This window comes from Pelophylax lessonae, assembly GCF_965119305.1.
Source record: "Pelophylax lessonae genome assembly, chromosome: 11".
NCBI classification, from domain to species: domain Eukaryota; kingdom Metazoa; phylum Chordata; class Amphibia; order Anura; family Ranidae; genus Pelophylax; species Pelophylax lessonae.
In genome coordinates, this window is record NC_138778.1 from 203,240,540 (window position 1) to 203,246,539 (window position 6,000).

Genomic DNA, 6,000 nt, shown 5'->3' on the forward strand with positions numbered 1-6,000 from the left:
ATAGTCCCAGCACATGGACAATGTCATAACAGAAGTATTGCAATTGGAAAAATTGCCCTAAAAAATTTTTTTTTTTTTAGAGCAAAAAAATATTTTTTTTTTCCTAAATCAGCCAGAACTGACAGCAGCCAGTAAATACATGTCAAATACAGTGCCTTGCTAAAGTATTCGGCCCCCTTGAACTTGGCGACCTTTTGCCACATTTCAGGCTTCAAACATAAAGATATAAAACTGTAATTTTTTTGTGAAGAATCAACAAGTGGGACACAATCATGAAGTGGAACGAAATTTATTGGATATTTCAAACTTTTTTAACAAATAAAAAACTGAAAAATTGGGCGTGCAAAATTATTCAGCCCCCTTAAGTTAATACTTTGTAGCGCCACCTTTTGCTGCGATTACAGCTGTAAGTCGCTTGGGGTATTACGTCTCTATCAGTTTTGCACATCGAGAGACTGAAATTTCTGCCCATTCCTCCTTGCAAAACAGCTCAAGCTCAGTGAGGTTGGATGGAGAGGGTTTGTGAACAGCAGTTTTCAGTTCTTTCCACAGATTCTCGATTGGATTCAGGTCTGGACTTTGACTTGGCCATTCTAACACCTGGATATGTTTATTTGTGAACCGTTCCATTGTAGATTTTGCTTTATGTTTTGGATCATTGTCTTGTTGGAAGACAAATCTCCGTCCCAGTCTCAGGTCTTTTGCAGACTCCATCAGGTTTTCTTCCAGAATGGTCCTGTATTTGGCTCCATCCATCTTCCCATCAATTTTAACCATCTTCCCTGTCCCTGCTGAAGAAAAGCAGGCCCAAACCATGATGCTGCCACCACCATGTTTGACAGTGGGGATGGTGTGTTCAGGGTGATGAGCTGTGTTGCTATTACGCCAAACATAACGTTTTGCATTGTTGCCAAAAAGTTTGATTTTGGTTTCATCTGACCAGAGCACCTTCTTCCACATGTTTGGTGTCTCCCAGGTGGCTTGTGGCAAACTTTAAACAACACTTTTTATGGATATCTTTAAGAAATGGCTTTCTTCTTGCCACTCTTCCATAAAGGCCAGATTTGTGCAGTATACGACTGATTGTTGTCCTATGGACAGAGTCTCCCACCTCAGCTGTAGATCTCTGCAGTTCATCCAGAGTGATCATGGGCCTCTTGGCTGCATCTCTGATCAGTCTTCTCCTTGTATGAGCTGAAAGTTTAGAGGGATGGCCAGGTCTTCGTAGATTTGCAGTGGTCTGATACTCCTTCCATTTCAATATTATCGCTTGCACAGTGCTCCTTGGGATGTTTAAAGCTTGGGAAATCTTTTTGTATCCAAATCGGGCTTTAAACTTCTCCACAACAGTATCTCGGACCTGCCTGGTGTGTTCCTTGCTCTTCATGATGCTCTCTGCGCTTTAAACGGACCTCTGAGACTATCACAGTGCAGGTGCATTTATAAGGAGACTTGATTACACACAGGTGGATTCTATTTATCATCATTAGTCATTTAGGTCAACATTCGATCATTCAGAGATCCTCACTGAACTTCTGGAGAGAGTTTGCTGCACTGAAAGTAAAGGGGCTGAATAATTTTGCACGCCCAATTTTTCAGTTTTTTATTTGGTAACAAAGTTTGAAATATCCAATACATTTCATTCCACTTCATGATTGTGTCCCATTTGTTGTTGATTCTTCACAAAAAAATTACAGTTTTATATCTTTATGTTTGAAGCCTGAAATGTGGCAAAAGGTCGCAAAGTTTAAGGGGGCCCGAATACTTTCGCAAGGCACTGTACATATAGGGTCCATTCACACATCTGTAAAATGGGTCCGCATCCGTTCCACAATTTGGCGGAATGTTTACAGACCCATTGATTTTCAATTCCAGTCTGAAAAATTAGGCATTCACAGGATAAAGAAGTAAGTGTCGGCCATTCCAGGCCCCAAAAATTAGCCCACATGGGTTTACCTGACAGCTAAGAACGTAGTATTCTGTGGCTGAAGGTACATTACGCATTGACAGGATACAGAAGTAAGTGTCAGCCATAAAAGGCCCCAAAAATTAGGCATTCAATGGACATGAAATGCCTTCTATGCGGCTGTATTTGCCGAAGACAAGGACCATGAATTGTTGTGGGTGGATGGCGGTCTAGTGGATATTTGTGGCCTGTCATGAGGAATTTTAATCAAACATGGTCTACTGGTCACATGTGTTGAATTCCTCAGAGATCCATGCCTCATTCATTTTTATAAACGTGAGGTAGTCTACACTGTCATGAGCTAGGCGAGTGCGCTTATCGGTCACGATCCCCCCTGCTGCGCTGAACGTCCTTTCGTACCGGACAGTGGATGGGGGGCAAGCCACCATTTCCATTGCAAATTGTGCAAGCTCTGGCCAGAGGTCAAGCCTGCCCACCCAGTAGTCCAGGGGTTCATCACTCCTAAGAGCGTCCACATCGGCAGTTAACCCGATGTAGTCAGACACCTGTCGGTCCCTGATGTTGGATCCAGAGTACAGCTGTCGATGGTTCAGCTGAAAGAAGGATCTCATATCTGAAGTGACCAAGACATCTTCAAGCCGCCCTCTTCTTGCAGGCGCTGTTGGATTGCTACCCACACCTGTCTCTCTGTGACTGGAAATTCCTCTGCCAGCGCACGCAAAAGCAGAATGCAGCATTTCTCGCAGCAAGGCCTGGAAGTGCTGCATTCTGACCGCCCTCTGTGATGGTGGTAACATTTCCGCCATTTTTTGTTTGTACTGGGGTCTAAGTACATTGCCACCCAGTACTGGTCCTTGCCCTTTATGCTTTTTATACGGGGGTCCCCCTTAAAACACTGGAGCAGGAAGGCCCCCATTCCCACTAAACTGGACGCGGTGTAGAGGCCTGGCTCCAGCTCATCATCCAGGATAATCTCGTCCTCGCTCTCCTCCCCCCATCCACAGACAAAACCAGGGATCCCAGACAGGTTTAAAGCATGCTCTTCTTGCTCCTCCTCATCCCCCCCAGCACCATCCTCCTCCTCTGACTCCTCTTCAGACTTCTGTTGTTGACTTGCCTCAGATGGAGTAGCACCCACTGGGAATTCATCCAACATTGCGACTTCCTCATCTTCCTGCTCCGGCTCCTCGATGGCTTGATCAATGACACGACGCAATGCACGCTCCAGAAAGAAGGCGTAAGGTACGATGTCACTGATGGTGCCCTGGCCGTGACTGACCAGTTTGGTGATCTCATCAAATGGCCGCAGAAGTCTGCATTCGTCGCGCATGAGCAGCCATTGTCGAGGTGAAAAAAACCCAAGCTCCCCAGAACCTGTCCTGCCGCAGAGTTCGTACAGGTAGTCGTTAACTGCACGTTTCTGCTGGAGCAGCCTATCAAGCATATGCAACATTGAGTTCCATCGCGTCGGGCAGTCACAAATAAGACGTCTGACGGGCAGGTTGTGTCGCTGCTGAATGTCAGCAAGGCGAGCCATGGCTGTGTAAGATCTTCTGAAATGGCCCGAGATTTTCCTGGCCTGCCGCAAGACGTCCGGGACCCCAGGGTATTTGGCAACGAATCGCTGCACGACCAAGTTCAGGACGTGTGCCATGCATGGCATGTGTGTTATTTTGCCCTGTTTCAGCGCGCTCAGCAGATTGGCACCGTTGTCGCACACCACTTTACCAACTGTCAAATTGCGCGGTGTCAGCCACTGATCTGCCTGTGAATGCAAAGCTGAAAGGAGTGCAGGACCAGTGTGTCTCCTGGCTTCCAAGCACAACAGCCACAGCACAGCATGGCAACGTCTCACCTGGCATGTGGGCGGCGGCACAGCGGAAGAGACGGTAGCAGCGGCAAAGAAGGAGTCAGCCGAGGAGGAGAGGGAGGATGGAGTAGGAGGAAGAGAAGAAGAGGCAGGGCTGAATGCAATCCGTGGTGGTAAAACCAAATCTACACAGGTGCCACGGTTTACATGCTTGACGGCCATCAGAAGGTTCACCCAGTGGGCAGTAAAAGTGATATACTTTCCCTGCCCGTGTTTGCTAGACCACGTGTCTGTGGTCAGATGAATCTTGGCACCGACACTGTGTGCCAGAGATACATTCACTTGCTGCTGAACATGGCCATACAGCTCTGGAATGCCCTTCTGAGAGAAATATTTCCTGCCTGGGACCTTCCATTAAAGTGTTCCAATGGCCACAAATGTCCGAAAGGCCTCCGAGTCCACCAGTTGATATGGCAGTAGTTGGCGGGCTATCAGTTCCGACAAGCCAGCAGTCAAGCGTTGGGCAAGAGGGTTATCTGGCATCATCATTTTTTTACGCTCCAACATTTGGGCCATGGAAGCCTGCCTTTTTCCAGAACAACGTGAGGACGGCATGATGGAAGGTGGAGTGGAGGACAATTGTGAAGCGAGAGGAGAAGGAGAAGAGGCTGGACTGTGAGAGCCTGGAGTGTGGCTTTGTGGGTTCTGACGGCGTTGCTCCCACTGGGCTCGTTGATGGGAGTTCAGGTAAATTCTTAAGGCGGTTGTCCCTAGGTGAGTGTTGGGCTTACCGCGACTTATGCGTTGACTGCAAAGGCTGCAGATGGCAACACTGTTGTCAGCAGCGGACATATTAAAAAAAGCCCACACTGTGGAGCCATGTGCTGGCGTCCTGGGAGCGCCAGATGTGACCGTACATGGTTGATGGCTCGCTCCTGATACATTTGCAGTCTGCTTTGTCCCTCCTGTGCAATGCAAGTTCCACTTGCTTCTCCTCCCTATCTGCTGGTCTGTCTCTCCCTCTGAACTCCCCTCCTCTTCCTCTCTTGTGGACACCTACGTGACATCCATAGACACGTCATCATCCACGTCATCTTCCCCACCACTAACATTCGAGATCTCGGAGTAGGCAGCAACAGCAGGGATCAACCTCCTTGGGCTGATCTGGGTACTGTCATCAGACTGCTGAGTGGTGGCTGTTGCTACCTCCTCTTCCTGATCCGATGCCAACAATGATCATTAATGTTACCTCGTTAAATCTCTTAACATATGCACACTTTCTTCCTTCTTTGGAGCTCAGCACTTTGACCATTATAGTTTCTGCATTACATATGCATGCACTGCTTCCTTCTTAGGAGCACAGCACAACAGTCAATACCGTTACTTCATTACATATGCATGCTCTGCTTCCTTCTTAGGAGCACAGCACTTTGACCAATATATCATTCATAGGCATGCTGTGCTCCATTTGTAGGCGCACAATTCAGCGGCCATTAATGTTCCCTCATTCCATATGCATGTTCTGCTTCCTTCTTAGGAGTACAGCACAACAGTAATTAAAGTTACCTCATTACATATGCATGCTCTGCTTCCTTCTCAGGTACACAGCACGGTGATCATTTAAGTTACATCTCTTAACATATGCACACTCTGCTTCCTTCTTAGGAACACAGCACTTTGACCATTATAGTTTCTGCATTACATATGCATGCTCTGCTTCCTTCTTAGGAGCACAGCACAACAGTCAATAACATTACCTCATTACATACAGTATGCATGCTCTGCTTCCTTTTTAGGTGCACAGCACAGTGATCATTAACGTTATCTCATTAAATCTCTTAACATATCCACACTCTGCTTTCTTCTTGGATGCACATCACTCTGACAATTATAGTTCTCTCATTACATATACATGCTCTGCTTCTTCTTAGGAGCACAGCACAACAGTCAATAACGTTACCTCATTACATATGCATGCTCTGCTTCCTTCTTAGGAGCACAGCACAACAGTCAATAACGTTACCTCATTACATATGCATGCTCTGCTTCCTTCTTAGGCGCACAGCACAGTGATCATTAACGTTACCTCATTAAATCTCTTAACATATGCACACTTTTCTTCCTTCTTAGGAGCACAGCACTTTGACCATTATAGTTTCTGCATTACATATGCATGCTCTGCTTCCTTCTTAGGAACACAACATTTTGACCATTATAGTTCCCTCATTGCGCATGCATGCTGTGTTCCATATGCATGCTCTGC